The 18,133-nt window shown below is 48.5% G+C and overlaps 2 pseudogenes; one reads left to right on the top strand and one right to left on the bottom strand.

Annotated features, from left to right (window-relative positions):
- Positions 1–861: 861 nt before the first annotated feature.
- Positions 862–947, top strand: LOC123323577 (annotated as a pseudogene).
- Positions 948–17,686: 16,739 nt separating this feature from the next.
- Positions 17,687–18,133, bottom strand: LOC110594169 (annotated as a pseudogene).

Below are 18,133 nucleotides of genomic sequence, written 5' to 3'. Positions count from 1 at the left end.
CTGCACTCTTAAAATGGTTGATGGCAGATTTAATGTTTTTTGTTTGTTTGTTTGTTTGTTTTAAAGATTTTATTTATTTGACAGAGAGAGCACAAGGAGAGGGAGAGAGAGGGAGAAGCAGGTTCCCTGCTGAGCAAGGAGCCCGATGTGGGACTCGATCCCAGGACCCTGGGATCATGACCTGGGCCGAAGGCAGCCGCTTAACCGACTGAGCCACCTGGGCGTCCCGGCAGATTTAATGTTAAGCGTTTTTTTACCACAATAAAAAATATAGCTGACGACCAGGCAGAAAGGGGGAAATGCCACAATTCGAGTATAGTAAGGTGCTTTGAAAATTTGGATGGAAAGGTGTGGCCTAAGGGTGTGGGAGTGCAGGAGAGGAAGCAGCTCAGAAAAGGTTTTATGGCAATGGCAACAACTGTGATGGATCTTCAGGGATGAAAATACGATTTTGACATTCAGAGATGGTGGCAGATGCGGACTAGAGAAAAGCGCCTCCATGCACATGGCTCAGCTGAGTACGAGAGACAAGTGACGGTGCCTCTGTGCGGAGTAGAAAAAGATGCTGCTTTCTCCTGAGGGCCTGACGCGGCAAGCACAGTGTGAGCAGGTTTCAGCCAGGGATCCCTTTGCCTTTCACATTCTGCAGAATAGAATTAGCTGTCGTAGGTCCACACACCGAGATAAGAAGCTCAATTTGGGAGAGAAGATGATGAGCTCCGTTTGGGGCACAGTGAGCAGGACATCCAGGTGGAAATAGGAAGCAGGAAGCGGAAAATGTAGGACCGGTGTTTGGAGGGAAGTTTAAGATTAGAAGTGTAGACTGGGGAGTCACTTCCACCGTGTTAAAACTTTACTGTAAGCTTTGCGCAGTGGCAGTATCGTAGCCAATGAGGTTTATCCGAGGCGCGATTATTGCTAATTGAAAACTTTACTGTAAAAATTGGTCATATGGTACCAGTTAATTCCCCATCTCTTTCCTATAGAACGCTGGTGTGGCCACCAAGGAGGCAGACAGCGCCCTCTGGTGGAAATATGAAAACACTCCTCATCAATAACTACCCACCGTCACTAAATTATTTTGAGCAAATACAATTCAAGATCATTCTGTTTGGGCAGGTATCGCCTTGCTGCCTGGAGTCCCGCATGGGTCTGTTTGGCCCTGGCGGTGCCAGATACTGGGGCTTCCTTCTCCTCCCTGAAACTGTATTCCTGCTGAGTGTCTGGGTCCAGCAAGAAATCACTGTTCACACTATTTCACACTAAGGTGCTGAGAGTGGCTGGACCAAGCAGAAATCCCCCAAAGCCCTGTTACTCTGCCCCTCACAGCCTAGAGACCAGCCAAGCTTGGGGAGGCATTGTCCTAGCTTTTTTTTTTTTTTTTTAAGATTTTATTTATTTATTTGACAGAGAGAGAAAGCACAAGTAGGCAGAGCGGCAGGCGGAGGCAGAGGGAGAAGCAGGCTCCCGGCTGAGCAGGGAGCCTGATACGGGGGCTCGATCCCAGGACTCTGGGATCACGACCGGAGCTGAAGGCAGCTGCTTAACCGACTGAGCCACCCAGGCGCCCCTGTCCTAGCTTTTTTCCCCTGGGGTCTCATCTGCTCCCTTGAAGGCAGATCCCCTCCCAAGAAGGAGTGAGAAGAGGGGGAGAGAATCCACTTACAGGACAAGGGAGAGAACTTCCACCACTCCACTCCCTGGCTAAATGTTCCCTCACATTCTACTCCCCGGGGAAAGAGGGTGAGTGAGGGAGTTCATTGTATCCCTTCGCCCTGAAGCCTGCCAGAGACCCTCCCTGACACTGAGGGCAGCGGGTAAGGGCCGAGGCCCTAAACACTGGTGCAAACTGCTGTACATTTAATCGCTAGCTACCTCTCCACCAACAATTCTGTGTCAAGTATTATTTTTTTCCCACTTTATAGTTGAGGAGACTGAAGTTCAGAGAGGTTACATAACTTTTCAAAGGTCACACCACTAGTAAGAAATGGACCCAAGCAGAAGTGTGTTTTTAGATTTGACATATAGTTCATATACCATACGATTTGTAAAATGTGGTGGTTTTTAGTAGAGTCACAAAGTTGTGCAACCGGCATCACTATCTCATTCCAAAACCCTTTCCTCACCCTAAAAAGGAATTCTCTACCCCTTAACAGTCCCTCCCCATTCCCCCCTCTGCCCAGCCACCCCCTCCCCCCAACCACCAATCTGCTTTCTATCTGGATGGATTCAGCTATTCTGGACATTTCATGCCAATGAAATCATGCGATATGTGACTGGCTTCTTTCACTTAGTGTGGTGCCTTCAGGGGCCATCCATGTTGTAGCAGGTGTCAATGCTTCCTTCTTTTTTATGGCTGGATATTCCATTGTATGGATAGACCACATTTTGTTTATCTGTTCACTGGTTGATGGACGTTTGAATCGTGTTCACTTCTGGGCTATTCGGAATAATGCTGCTATGAACATTCATGTACAAATTTTTGTGTGAACACATGCTTTCAGTTCTCTGGGGTATGTACCTAGGAGTGGGACTCCTGGGTCCTACAGGAACTTTATGTTTAACTTTTTGAGGACCTGCCAGATGGTTTTCCAAAGTGGGTGCACCATTTTACAGTCTCACCCAGTGATATGTGAGCGTGCCAGTTTCTTCTCATACTCCCAAGCAAAACTGATTTTCAAACTTATTTTCTTCTTCCTTCTCTTTCTTCCTTAAATATGTATTTATTGCTTACTATGTAGCAGGCACTGTGCCCAGTTCTGGGAGTTCAAAGGTAAATATGCCACTGTGTCCATACTCTAAAACTCCTCAGGCCAGGGGAGACACAGCATATTTATGCTTGCACAAGGGTCCCTGTCTCATGCACTTTGCATGGTTGTCCCAGCCTCAAGTGTCACTTCTTGCAAAATATAAAGATGAACTGTAAAATTCATGCTAATAATTTAAAATTTTTCTTTATTTAGAATGACATTAAATAGCAAAAAACACCATGACATGTTGAGAGAGAAAGAAAGAAAGACATACTGTGGAAGAAAGGAAAAGGCTCTATATTTGAGCAGCTGTAATAGCCCTCATTTGCTGCCTTTCAAACAAGGGGTCCTACATTTTTGTTTTGCACCGGTCCCCACAAACCCAGGCTCCGTACCCGGCTGGGCTCTATAGCAGGAGGGCTCTACAGAATTACATGGCAAAGGGTATGGATCCGGGGAGGGGTGAAGAATTGGGCCCTTTGCGGAATTTACCACACCCTGCATCTGATAGTCTGGGAAATTTTTTATTTTGTGAAGACAGCAGGGAGTGGAGGCTCTCAAAATGCTCAGATCTTTAAAGTTTCTTCTTGAGAGTGGTAAAGGATGATATTCGGGTTCAGCAGGAACTGTTGACCAAATCTAGATTCAGTTTTACATTTATAAATGAAATCCAGTTTGGAGCCAATTGCTTATCTCTCAATTTCAAACACAGGAAAGTCTTAGCTGGTCTTGCTCATGGCCGACATCCTTGAGACGTTGTTTTGTTAAAGGAGACCATAAATTACTCTGGTTAGAGACTCGCTTGAGCAGTGGGGTGGACTGGCTAGAGGTGATGGTAGAGAAAATCAGAGAGAATGTCTGACTTCTTCCCCAGCCCATCACATTGATAGTCTCTTCTTTACATAAAACTTCCTTGCTATTGTCTTCTTTGGGGTTCATCATCCAATTTCAATCATTTTTCTTATAAATGGACTCAGAAATTTGGTGGGAGATGCAGACCCGTGCCCAAGGTCCCTTAGCTAGTAACCAGAAGACCCAAGGCTAGAATCCATATCTCATAGCTTTCCTTTTATTTGGAAAGAGTTGCACTGTATTTTTGTCGACTGTTAATCAGCTTTGCAAATATCATTTTGGGGCAACGTGTTGTTATTACTTTGGTCTTTTCCCCACTTCACTGGGCTATAAGCCTCTGTCTGGCCCCAAAAAGTTTAGTTTGCACAAAAACATTATCATGAATTGTTTAAGACTTTGAAAAAGTTCTTCCTTGGCAATTCTATTAACCATTAGACAAGAAATTAGAGACACAAATCTGCTGCCTGCTTAATTCAGCCCTTCACAAGCGTTTCACTTAGGAATATGTGTTTCCATCCCAGAAATGATTAGTAGATGGTTAAATTACAAGAGGAGGGAGAATTAACATTTTGAATGAAAGGGTATATAATGAGAGATTTTGAAGTGGAAGAAAATTGCTCGCAAAGAGATAGGATTTTGAATGAGACGAACTGGTCTAGCTCTTTATGTACATTACCAGTTTCAATCATTACATTTTGGGGTCCTTTTCAGTTCTGGCCAGTCTTAACAGGCTGAATGCTTACCCTTCAGTGCAGAGTTTTGCTGGAGTTATACCGCTAAAAATAGAGGCACGGGTATCCCCCGCTTTTCAAAAGTTCATCTTATGACACTTCATTTTTGTGAAAGACCTACATTAGTACCTGTTTTCCCTAACCGAAAGAAGTCTGAAGAGGATTTTTGCTTTTATGGATAAAAGGTGAAAAGTGCAAATAGGGTTCAGCATTTGCGCCGCAGCGAGCCCGAAAGAGGCAGCTTGCACCCCGGGCAGCAGGAGCGGCCCCGCCAAGCTCCTTCCCCGAAACTACACTCAGCAGGTCAGCATCAAGCCGCCAGAGGTTGGAACTGGGTCTGTGAGCTTCCACACTTTATCTCGATTTATTTTGTGCATCCATCAACAAGATGTGTCTTGAGGTATCAGAAAAGCCTAAGAGGTTATTGCTGGAGTCTGAGACTGTTCAAAAAGATTTCCATATAAATTAATGATAATTGCTTCCTCGATTTATACCATTTCGGCTTACAAAAGGTTTCAGAGGAACGCTGGACTTTCTCGGATGGTGGGGGAAATTTTACGTTGTCCAGATAGTTTCCCAAGAAGGTGTGCATCCAATGTGATGGTATGGGGCAGGCTAGAGCTAATCTGTCTTCCTTCTCTCTTTTATTCCTTTTCTCATTACTGGGCCCAGAGTGCATCTGGTCTGTAGGGACATGCGCTTACTGAGGGCCTTCACCCACAAGTACAAAAGGTTCTGGGGCCCGGCAGAGCCAGGCAGAACTCTGGCTAATTACTCAAAGGAGCTCTAGGAGGCCATGGGCATCCTCTAGGTAAAGCTAGGCAACCTGGTTGGGTGTTAGGTTTCTCAACATATCAATATGAGACAGCCTCTTTGGGACTTGATCCTACTAATGTGGGGACCACAGAAATCTTTGAAAACTCTTAGGGGCAAAATGCTGGAATGTTTTTTTTTCATTTATCCATTCATCTCCGGCATATCAAGCAAATGTTTCACATCTGCCAGGCAGGGACCCCGATGGGAGCCGCCCAGTCACTCTGGAAGGGGGAGGGGCTCATGGGGGACCCTTGGCCGTGAGGATGGGCTGGTGGGTCAAGACTCCCCTCTTCTGGGCGCCTGGGTGGCTCAGATGGTTAAGCGTCTGCCTTCGGCTCAGGTCATGATCCCAGGGTCCTGGGATCGAGCCCCGCATCGGGCTCTCTGCTCCTTGGGAGCCTGCTTCTCCCTCTGCCTCTCTCTCTCTCTCTGTCTCTCATGAATAAAAAAAAAAAAAAAAAAAGACTCCCCTCTTCTGGATCTCAGGTGGACCATTCCGAGGTGGATCTTCTACAGGCCCTCAGGTGGGCCCCGATGCGCGGGAGCCACCCTTGCTGAAAGGGATGACTTTCCACAGTGAATTGCCTGTGTACGTGCTGTCACCAAGGGGTCTGCATTTGGAGGGAACTGAAGCTAAGACTCAGCATTTGCATCTGTTCAGAAAAACCGGAGGAGAGCGAGGGCATAACTGAAATATGTGTGCCATCCAAAGACATTGGCAGCCCCAGAGCAGAAGCAGCCTGTCCCAAACATGTCCAAGTAGATCCCCAGGGTCTCCTGGTACGTCCGTGAATGACCAAAATTATTCCCTTGGTGATTGATCCTGCTGTTCAAGGGCAGAATGTCTGAACTTGTGTGGACCTGGACTCTAGAGATTAACATCCTGGAGGCTGACCTAGTCTGCCCTTGGCCAAAAGGAGGGACTGAGAGAGTGACAAACAGCCCTGATGGCGACTTGGCCACGATAGTCCCAAGTGAAGCAAAATAGCACTCACGGGAAGTAATGTCCAGGGAAGGTCGCTGTGAGCACTTTGGGAACTAGACAGAGACCAGGAAAATTATTAACAATCCCCCACTTCTGACTAATGAGACTCACTGCCGCTCCTTTCCCAGTGACAATTCTAGCCCTTTCTTAATTTTCCCACCTCTCGAATAAAAATGAGGTCGCCCAGTTATTGTATTGCTTCTGCCTCTTGACAACATGGAATTCGGAACATGTCCCCACTTCCTTAAACTTTCCTTAGAATCCCTTAACACTTGCCTAAATCCGGCAACAACCCCTCCCCACTCCTTCCTGCAGTGCCCCACGGGTCCCGGACTGGGTTCTTCCGAGGGGCAGCAGGAGACCTGAAGCGACTGGGTCTTGACCACAGGTGCGTTCCTCCTGGTCTTCTGTCAGTAGGCACCTCCTCTGGCCTCTCCGCTCCTTGCCAGCTGATCAGCCTGGGAAGCGATGCTAGGGGAAAGAAAGCAAACGTCACCACTTACAAATGTCTGCTTTTTTTTCTTCTCCCTCCTCTTTATCTGACATAAATCCCGTCTTTGCCTTTGTCAGATGGAATTTATCTGCTTAGTGGCTTCCTTTGTATGCACGCGCCCCGTGGTAGACCGTTACTGAGATGTGCCAGTAACAGCGGGGTCTCCACTGTGGCTCCGTATAGTCGATACCTTCGGTTCTCAACATACATCTCCTTCCGATGCCCTTCCCCTGGGTCTGCCGACTTGGGCTCCAGCTTTTGCTGAACTCTCCTCTCCTCTTTGCAGCCCACCAGAAAGCAAACAAACAAAAAGAGTCCCCAAACTTCCAAACTCCAAAACGACATCAAAAAAGCCTCCGACTTGATTTGGCAGCGTGGTTTCTGTCCCACTCAAGCCTCTACCTCAACACTTTGCTTCTTTGCAGACCTAAAGGCTCATTAATGAATGAGCAATGAATACCCAATCATAGAACAGTTAAGTAGAGTGCATTGGCCGAGTAGACTATCTTCCAGCTGTTAAAAGAGGCAATTAAGGCAACCTAGAAACAAGGAAAATTATTTATGAAACAATCATTTATGAAATTAAACATAATACAACAAATGGTGAACACTGTGATTACAACGAGGTAGCAATCATTTGTGTGTAGCTCAGGGGCTAAACGGGGTTGCCAGGTGGGATTTATACTAAGTATGACGTGATGGCATGAGCAGTAGGCCTGTCCAGACTCTATCAAATGAGGGACAGAGGAGCTCAATGGAGAGGATCAGGGGTTGGGACTATGGTGAGGCAAGCGAGACACTTGCACAAAATTTAACAGAGTGCCAGGCAAACACACTTCAGTAATCAAGACAAAAAAAAATTTGTGTACTATTTTAAAAAATCAGAATTAAGGCAAAAAAATCCATGGTGAGCACAGTGTCAAAATTTTACCTGTCCTGGTATGGCCCAGAGAGGGAGTGCCTCACTGCCTTACCCTAGTCTCAGCCCTGCTAAGGACAATGACTAGCCATGTAGGGCCACTGGCCCTCTCCCACCTCTAGCACTGAGCTTCACTGAGAATCGGGGCTACTCCTTGCTAACCCCCAAAGGAAGGAGAATCCAAATGCACACTTGGTTAGGGAATGGTTGATCGGAGGAAAGATGTTTCCATGTAGTGCAATGTCAAATCGATCTTTCAGGGGCTTGGGCTGGGACAAGAAGATCCAGCACGTCTAAGTGCCCCACCATGCAAATCTCCATAAAGGACCACTCTGTTAAAGTAACCTAGTTGAGTGACTCTTGGAGATTGTTCGAGTATGAAATGGAGGCATGTCTGTGAGTCAGAAGCAGCAAAGGACATCACTATAGCAGCCTGGGTCTCTGGGGTTCCACTGTCCTTGTAGGAGCAGCGGCTGAAGGAGGTGCATTACGTTTGTGGGAAAATGTGTATGGGACAAACCAGAACGTCAGGAGCTGAAAGTCAGGCATTTGGAGATGATGTTTCTGTGTAGTCAGTCCGCAGGTTGGCGGTGGGGGCTGATCTAGAGAAATACAGTTTTATAATTGTTGTAAACCTATTGAACAGTCAGGCTGGGTGGCCTGTGAAAAATCAGATTCTGTAGGCAGATATGTAAGGATAGTGGGTAATGGCTCTAAACAGAACTAGTGTAATGGTTGTATGGAATCGTGTAAGGTTTTCTTAGTGCTTTTATGTGACCTTTTCAGTTAATAAAAGGGAAAATGAAGAAATATCACATCCACAAAGTTACCTATGTAGAACCTGGCACGGTAACCTGGGCTTGAGCAAACTTAAATGACAATATCTCACACGATCATCTGAGCAGGGTGTCTGTGAGGTCTTATCAAGATCAAGGTCATCACTTTCCTAATGGTGTTCTTACTAGAAAATGCTAGGTCAGGTTCCTATGAAGATAAAATGCCTGTAGGATGAGGCCTAAAATAAGCATTCTGCATTTAACTTTAAAACAAACTACTAACAACAACAATGGCCAGTGGTTCTAACGTGTAGCCAAGATTGAGAAAACCTATGAGGCCAGTGATGTCCAACAGAAATTTCTGCACTGCTCAATAGAGGGGCTCTTGAACACTGAAATACTGTGGCTCGTGTGACTGACTTTTTCATTCTGTTCAACTGTAAGTAATTACAATGTGACTGTCAAGAGCTGCATGTGGCTCATGGCTCACGGCTACGGTATTAACAGTGCAGCCTGCTGTGCGCTCCTGTTCATATTTTGGCTGGTGTTGGAGCCACCTGAGGAACTTGGTAAAAATACAAAGGTCCAGGCGACATCTCACTTCAACAAGCCTGAAACTCTGTGTTCTTTATTAGCTCACCAGGAGATTTTCTGTAGCAGCACTTGGCCAACTTACTGGGGATCTTGGCAAAATGCAGATTCTGATTCAGTAGATCTGGGGCCTGAGAGTCTGTGTTTCTAACCGGCTGTCACTGGGGCCAATGCTGCTGCTTGGGGGACCACACTTCGGGTAGCATGGCTCTAGATTTTGATTCTATTTGTTTCTTTTTAAGGTAAATTCCAGAATGGATGCTGTTACCCATTTTTGAACATTTTTTAAAAGTTGAGATATACTTGATATATAACATGTTAAGTTTAAGGCATACAGCATGTTGATCTGATACATTTATATACTGCAGTATGATTACCACCGTAGCCTTAGCTAATACCTCTATCATGCCACCTAATCATTATTTTTCTTTTGTAGTGAGAATATTTAAGATCGAATCCCTTAGCAATTTTGAAGCCTATAACTACAGTCAGTATGCTGTGCATTCACTCCCCAGAACTTATTCATCTTCTGGTTGCAAGTTTGTCCGCTTTAATAATATCTCCCCAGTTCCCCTGATAAGGAAAATCTGTGTCCTAAGATGGCCGATGGAACCAGCAAGAGAGGCCCAGTCCTTGCCCTGGGGCTCTTCCGGGTTCTTCTCCCTGCCCCACTTCCCGCATGCGCCCAAAGTGCCCAATATGCGGAAGTAGAAGTGTATAAATTGCCCCCTTTGTGCTCGGGGCTCAGGCCTTTGGAGACCACTCTCCTCTGAGCCCGCCGGCATTAAATAAACCTCCCCTCCTCCAAGATCTCCGGGTGCCGCTTGGTTCTTCTGTCGGGCGATCCAGTCCAGGTTCCGTAACATTTCGTTCCCTGACCGGGAAACCCAACCGCGCTGGCCCATTGTTGCCACCGGTTTGGGGGCAATGGCGAGGCGGTGATGGAAGGAGGGATCCTAACAGAGAAGGCGCGCTCTGCCTAATTTTCGGCAGTCTCCCGCCCCGGTCGCCTTGGGCCGGCCCCGCTCTGCTGTTCCCGCCAGACTCGAGGAGACTTGGCAGGTGAGGACCCGGTCCCGACGTCGGATTCCGGTAAGGCCATGGGCCCCAGGACCCAGACAGGCCCACCCACTGGGATGGAAGGGGAGCCTGGTCACCTCCCAGAGACCTCTTAGAGGTCTCACAAGTAGGGATTCCCAGGGAGGGAATGTAATAACTTCTGGAGTGTGAATGTGTGAGTGAATGTGCAGTCCAACCTGGCTTGCTCAAGCGGACTGATTCTGTGACTCCATGGACGGGCACCCTTAAGGTCCCCAGAAGCCTATGGAGTCCAAGTGGGCCCGTCTGCGATTCCGTGGTGAACGGCATACGGTCTATGGTGGCACTGGAATAGTTTCCGATCGTAAGTCGCGATGCTGAGACCGCTACGGCTAAGCCTCACCTAAGCTCCTTCGGGACACGGCCAGACGGGCATCTGATTGGTCTCCTCACCTCAGGAGGCACCCCCCCCCCTTTGTCTGTCTCTGCACCACCACACACGGGGACATCACCATGGGGTCAGGGCAGAGTAAACCTATGGTTCTAGAGACCATGATCAAAAATTTCAAGGTCTGGCCAGATTGCCTAAGCCCAGTCGTGTGTGAAATGCTTCAGAACACTTGGTGGAGACAAAGCGGAGCAACCAAAATTGAGCTCATGAGACAGGCCTGGGGGTCTGGAATTTGCGGAGGTCGGAAGACCTGGGAGTCAAGTCGGCCTTCTCTAACAAGGCAAGATCTCTAGCTATTTAGGTTCTTTAGCTTCACAGAGCACCTTTCCCTGTCGTCTCTGGGTGGTGGGAGGCTGGGGCGAGCATCCCCCAGGGATGGGACAGGTCTCAGGTAGGGAGAGGCAGGGGACACTGGCTCTTCTGGAGAGGACTGGGGCAAAAGTCGGGGGAGAAACCCTAGTAAAATGAAAACAGAGAAGAGGTCAGATCAAAAGCCAAGCTGCTACGCTGTTGAAAGGCAGATTCCGGTTGTCTGTCCCGGGTAGGGCTGACATTGGCGATTTAGACAAGATACCCCAGGCCATACAGATCCTGCTGGTCCACTGGCCACACTCTGAACAGCAAGGCTTAGACATTGTTTCCAAACCTCCTTTATAAGAGTCACCTGGGAGGACCTTGTTAAAAAGGCAACTATTTGGGGGATGGGGGAGCCAGGTGATGGGTATTACGGAGGGCATGTGTTGTGATGAGCACTGGGTGTAATACTATCTGGCCTATGCAAACCCACTGAATCAAAATGGGTGGGATGGGGGGAATATCCCAGAAGCTGTGTGTTTAAAAAGCAACCCCCGGGGGCACCTAAGTGGCTCAGAAAAAAACTGTCAGACTCGGGATACGGAGCCTCATGGAAGAAGGCACAAATCTGCCAACAACAGGTCTGATACCTTGGTTTTCTCCTCACCCAAGGGAAAAGAGAACTAGGGCCGGAGAGGAAAAGGATCATCATTTCCCTGCCACAGCCCTAGACAGAAAGGGGCCTAGGAGAATTCCTGGGGACTGCAGGATTCTGCCACATCTGGATCCCTGGGTTCTCAGCAACAGCAAGACCCCTTTATGATCTCTTAGGGGGACCAGATCAAGAACCCCCTACCTGGACTGAAAAGGGAAAAATAGCCCTCGGGTACTCACCCAGACTGTTGGACCCTGGCAACGGCCAGTTGCTTACCTGTCAAAGAAGCTGGACCCTGTGGCAGCAGGATGGCCACCATGCCTCAGGGCGCTAGCAGCCACAGTCCTACCTCATCAAGGAGGTGGACAAACTTACCCTGGGGCAAGAACTTAACGTCAAGGTCCCTCATGCAGTTGTGAACACACAGGGACCCCGCTTCCTTTCCAACTCTAGGCTAGCACAATACCAAGGGCTCCTCTGTGAAAACCCGCGGGTCACCCTCGGAACAGTAAGGACATTAAATCCAGCAACCTTTCTCCCCATGGAAGAGGGGGAACCAGACCACGACTTCTCCGAGGTGACTGATAAGTCTACACGAGCCATCCAGATCGGCAGGATCAAGCCGTAAAGAATCCAGAGCTCACGCTGTTCAGCGATGGCAGCACTTACCTACAAGAGGGTGCCCGGAAAGCGGGTTGTGCGGTAACCACAACCACTGAAGTCCTAGAAGCTAAGGTATTACCAGCTGGATGGTCAGCTCAACGGGCTGAATTATATGCCTTAGGCCAAGCCCTCACCCTCGGTGAAGGCAAGCGAGTCAACATCCATACTGACTGTCGGTACGCCTTTGCTACTGTACATATACATGGAGCCATCTACAAGGAAAGGGGCCTCCTAACTGCAGCAGGAAAAGCTATCAAGAACAAGGAGGAGGGGGCGCCTGGGTGGCTCAGATGGTTAAGCGTCTGCCTTCGGCTCAGGTCATGATCCTGGAGTCCCGGGATCGAGTCCCGCATCGGGCTCCCTGCTCAGCGGGGAGTCTGCTTCTCCTCCCTCTGACCCTCCTCCCTCTCCTGCTCTCTGTCTCTCGTTCTCTCTCTCTCAAATAAATAAATAAAATCTTTATAAAAAAAAAAAAAGAACAAGGAGGAGACACTGAGACTCCTCAAAGCCATCTGGCTTCCAAAGGAAGTAGCAATCCTGCACTGTAAGGGACACCAGAAAGGAGATGACCCCATAGCGCGGGGAAATCGTCTGGCAGATGAGGCAGCCAAGACCGCAGCCAGTGAGGACATGGACAGAGCCCCTTCCCTCACCATGGCCCTGACACCTACGGAAGAAAAAGGAATGGGCCATGGCTGAGGGGGCCACCCTGACTGAAAAGGGATGATGATGCCAGATGGGTGCATCTTCTTTCCAACAGCAACTGGAGGGCATCTAGTCAAGGAACACCATCAATACACTCATCTGGGAAAAACTGCATTAGAGACCCTTCTCAAGAAGCACTACTACATCAGTCAGCTGCCTGCACTATGCCAAGCAACGAGTGAATGGTGCATAACATATGCTAAAAATAATGCTCGGTCTGCACCACGGTCCCCGCCAGGTGTCCAGAGGATGGGAGAAACCCCCTTCAAAGATGTAGAGGTAGACTTCACAGATGTGCAGCCGAGCAGGGGGTTCATATATCTCCTAGTAATAGTATGCACATACTCTGGGTGGGTCGAAGCCTTCCCGACCAGGACGGAGCAAAGCCGGGAAGTAGCTAAAGTCCTCTTGCAGGAGATCGTGCCCCAGTTCAGCCTGCCATTAACAATCCATAGGGACAATGGACCCGCATTTGTGGCAGACATTGTACAGGTCTTGACCAAATCTCTCAACATCACCTGGAGACTCCATACCACTTACCGGCCCCAAAGTTCAGGGAAAGGGGTTTTCGGGAGACTATGGAGTCAGGATGAACCCTGGCAAGTTGAGAACCCTATGTGAATTGGAATGGCCCACCTTTGTCGGGTGGCCTTCAGAAGGGACATTGGATGTCCCAGCGATTCATCGAGTATGGCGAGTCATAACAGGAGACCGAGGATACCCTGACCAGTTTCCGTACATTGACTCCCGGCTAGGAATTGCTCAGACCCTTCCCCCCTGGGTGCGATTTGCTTGCAATAGGCAGGGACGGCCAGGGTCTTAATCGCCTCATCCAGGCGACCCAAAGAAAATCAGCAAAAGCCCCAGTCTCCACAAATCCTAGCCGATGAGAGATGCAGGAACCCGAGAGGCGCGATGAAGATGGGATGGTCCAACCCGGCCGTTCCATCATGTATTATCAGCCCTTCTCCACCACTGACCTCCTCAACTGGAGACGTAACACCCTATCCTACTCTGAGAAACCACAGGCATGGTAGACCTTATAGAATCCCTCTTCCAGACTCATCAGCCAACCTGGGAAGACTGCCAACAGTTACTCCACACCCTGTTTAACACAGAGGAAAGGAGGAGAATAATGAAAGGTGCACGGCAGTACCTGGAAGAGCACGCACCAGCGGGAGTCATCGACCCCGCTGCCTGGGCTAACACAGACGCACCCGAAGAGCGCCCTGCATGGGACTTCACCACAACCGAGGGACAGGCCTACATCCGCTGGTACCAGAAGGCCCTCCTCCGGGGAATCCGGGCAGGAGCTAAGAAACCCATGAACATGACTAAGGTATCCTTGGTCACTCAACAACCAGGGGAGTCCCCCGGGGACTACTACGAAAGACTATATGAAGCCTACAGGATATACACTCCATTTGACCCCAAGGCACAGGAAAGCCAACAGATGGTAAACACCTCCTTTGTGGCTCAGGCTGCCCTAGACATCAGAAAAAAACTTCAGAAACTAGAGGGTTTCGCCGGGATGAACATCACCCAACTAACAGAGATTGCCAATAAGGTCTACATGAACAGGGAGGTCGCAGCCGAACAGGAAGCCAACAAAAAGATGAAAAAGAAAGTCAGCCTCCTTGCCGCCGCCCTGAAAGAAAAGGACAACACAAAGACGGGGAGACCCCAACCACCAAAAGGGGGGAAGCCCAGAACCCCCTTGGCAAGGAATCAGTATGCCTACTGTAAAGAGAAAGGGCATTGGAAAAAACAAATGCCCAGCCACTATAAGACCCCCCAAGAGGAGGACCTCATAGGCCTTGCGGGAATGGACTCAGACTGAGGGGGACTGGGCTCTTCTTTGTCCCCATGAGCCTATGGTCAGAATGAAGGTGGGGGGCCAACCAGTGACTTTTATGGTTGATACTGGGGCAGCACTCTGTTGTCACCTCCCCATTGGCCCCTTTCAGCAAAAGGACTGTGACCGTCCTTGGGGCCACTGGGACACGGGTGATACAACAGCCCTTTTGCCAGGCTCGCCAGTTGAACTCGGGGGCCACAAGGTCCAACATGATCTGCCTGATTGTCCCATCCCTCTCCTGGGCCGAGACATACTCTCCAAGCTTAGGGCTCAGATAACCTTTGAGCCCACTGGACACACTAGCCTCTGATTCAACCCAAGGCAAGAGGAGACGGGGTCTCTGAACAGTAGAGCGAATGAATCGCACCATCAAGGGAACCTTAGCAAAGTTTTGTCAGGAGACTAACTTCCATGGCCGATCTGCTACCCCTAGCTCTTCTGCGTGCTCGCTGCACACCCAGGACATCAGGTTTCTCCCCATTTGATTTAATATATGGACGGCCTCCCCTGTGCTTGGGAAGCCTTCCAGGAAACTGGCATCAGGTTGGAGATAAAGGGATAAAGGAGCAGCTTCAGGCCCTGGAGCCACCCTAAAGAAATTACAAAAGTACACCTTTGAGAGGGCCCCAATCTCCTTAGGGTCTCAGGTACACTCCTTCCAGACAGGGGACTCAGTTTGGGTCAAAGATTGGAAAGCTCATCATTTGGCCGAGGAGCCTCGCCAATGGAGAGTCCAGCCAGACTTCATGAACCCACTCCAGCTTCGGCGTGATTTCCCTCATCTTGGGAGTCGGACTCCACACTGTTGCCCCTCCTGACTGGACTTCCCCCCGGAGGCTTCTACCTAAGGTCATAGATCCCACTTTTACTGGCCCTCTGCTGTCTACTCCTGAGCGCATTTCACCATGGTTTTCCTGGCCCCAGTCAGTCCTGGTCTTCTGCTACCTGGTGTGCTGTTAAGTTTATGATTAAGTCCGTGTTCGCCCCAAACCTTGCAGTCAACCCTCAGAGTCAAACAGAATGATGCCCTCTAAACTAGGTGTTTAAAGGGGCATCAAAGGGTGGAATGATAAGGAAAATCTGTGTCCTAAAATGGCCGACGGAGCCAGCGAGAAAGGCCCAGTCCTTGCCCTGGGGCTCTTCCGGGTTCTTCTCCCTGCCCCACTTCGCGCATGCGCCCAAAGTGCCCAGTATGCGGAAGTAGAAGTGTATAAATTGCCCCCTTTATTTGTGCTCGGGGCTCAGGCCTTTGGAGACCACTCTCCTCTGAGCCCACCGGCATTAAATAAACCTCCTGTCCTCCAAGATCTCTGGGTGCTGCTTGGATCTTCCGTCGGGCGATCCAGTCCAGGTTCTGTAACACCCCCACCAGGGGAAGAGGTGTCTGGGATGTCAGCTCCTCTTTGACTTCCCTCTTCCAGTTAGAATCAGGCCAGCTACATTTTACCCCCCCACCCCAGGGACCTACACAGTGAAAATGCCAGCAACACCTTGAAGATTATTAGGAGGAGGTAGAAATCCAAAGTAAGTGGCATCCAGATCATGTCTGTATTTTGTGCAGTGCATTTTTTTTCATAATTTACTGGCTATTCCGAAAAAAAGAAAGCCTCTCTCTCTCTCTCTGTTTCTTTGTCTGTCTGTCTGTCTCTGTGTATGTGTGTGTTGAGAGGGGCAGTCACTATGCTTAGTGAGAGTGCTGTTTCAAAAACTTACTTATTGCCACAGATGTCCATGTCTGAAAAGTCAAAGCTCTGCACAGTTTATGGCACAAAAATGGGATTTGACCTGCATTTGCCAATATTAAACAGTTGTATTTCCTATAGATTTTACTAAAAATGCCCTAAAATTATTTCTAGGACTTGACAATAAGTGTAGATTCCCAATTAGTCAACAGAAGGGAAAGGGGGATTTTTAGTAGGTCAGAAACATGACACTATCTTTTTTTAAAAAAAAAAATTTGTTTGACAGAGAGCACAAGCTGGGGAAGGGGCAGAGGGAGAGGGAGGGGGAGAAACAGGCTCCCCACCCAGCAGGGAGTCTGATCCTGGGACCATGGGATCATGACCTGAGCCGAACGCAGATGCTGAACCGACTGAGCCACCCAGGCGCCCCAAAACATGACATTATCTTAACATGGACTGACTTTTTAAGTCTCGGAAAGTTAAATGATCTTTTGATGTGCACATACTGGTGTGTTCTGCAGTGTCACTCAAATGCTGGACAGCTTTCTTCACACCACTCCGTTTAGATAAGAGAACCTAATTCTGCACTGCATCTCCATCACACTCTGCTACAAAGTGCGGCCACAGGAGAGCCAGGGTTGTGTGGAAAGGCCGTGGTCTCCCCTAGCCTCCCTGTGGGGAAGGGAGTGTTGGCGCCCAGGTCCTGTCTTTTCTGATCCTGGAGCCGGCCATGGGTGGAGTCTGCCCAACCACTGTTGCTGGGGTCACCTTTACCTCTATATTGGTTGAGACTTCCAGAAATGACCATTGCCCACTTTCCTGTTCTTCCTCTACTTCCTTGGCCGCTCCTTCTCAGGCTCCCATTCCAACTTCATCTCTTCCCAAGCCAGAAATGTTGGCACCCTTCCAGACTCAATCCTAGGCTCTCTTCTTTACATATTTAGCTGCTATGTTGCTCGAGACATACCAGTTTTTTTACACTTGTTTCTTGAGCTGTGCCCTCTTCGGCCCCTTGGAAATGCTTTCATCTCCACTCCCTCCTTTCCTGATAATAATATTGCCATTTCTGTTTTTTATGGCGCTGGCTTGCTATCTCTTATTTCTTATAAGTGATCATATAGTTCGGTTTGTTTTTGTTTTAAGCTCATTTGGACATTTCTGGTCATTTGCATTTACCAAAATGACTGATATACTTGATTTTATTGTTCCATATTGTATTCATGCTATATCATTTTATTTTTGATGGTTCTTTTCCTTCTCTTTTGCTTTTATGATGTTGCTATCCATTCCATTTTTTTGTCCTTGCTAATTTGGACATTCCTTTGTACTTTTCCATTCTTTTAATGGCAATTTATTCTCTGGCATTCTTCTTTTTTTTTTTTTAAGCACTTGTTAGCATTTAATGAACCCCCTCCCAAAACGTGGCTTCAAGCTACTAGAACGCAGGCGCCCCCAACACCCTTAGTCTTCTCCTCTGCTCTTCTACTGAAGAATTTGGCCTTCATGATGACAGGCTGTTTTGGGAGTTTTCCCTTTTCCAACACTTTGTAGTAGCCCGATCACACCACATCAATGATAGGAGCAGCTCCAGTCTTGTTTTTGGCGGCATTTACCCGTGTCTGCTCACCGACTAAGGTCCACAGTTTATCAAGGTTGACAGTTGGGCAGAAGCTCTGGTTCCTCTTTAAGTGGTAATGTCTCATACCAACTTTTCCAAAGTAACCTGGGTGATATTTGTCGAAGTTGATCCTGTGGTGATGCATGCCACCAGCATTACCCTGGCCTCCTGAGTGCTGCCGGTGCTTGCCAATGCGGCCGTGGCCGTGGCTTATGTGGCCCCGAAGTTTCCGGGTCTTCCTCAGTCTGGATGGCAT

This window comes from Neomonachus schauinslandi, chromosome X (genome assembly GCF_002201575.2).
Source record: "Neomonachus schauinslandi chromosome X, ASM220157v2, whole genome shotgun sequence".
NCBI classification, from domain to species: Eukaryota; Metazoa; Chordata; class Mammalia; order Carnivora; family Phocidae; genus Neomonachus; species Neomonachus schauinslandi.
Note: the sequence above shows the minus strand (reverse complement) of the source record. Positions and strands in the feature narration are given on the sequence as shown.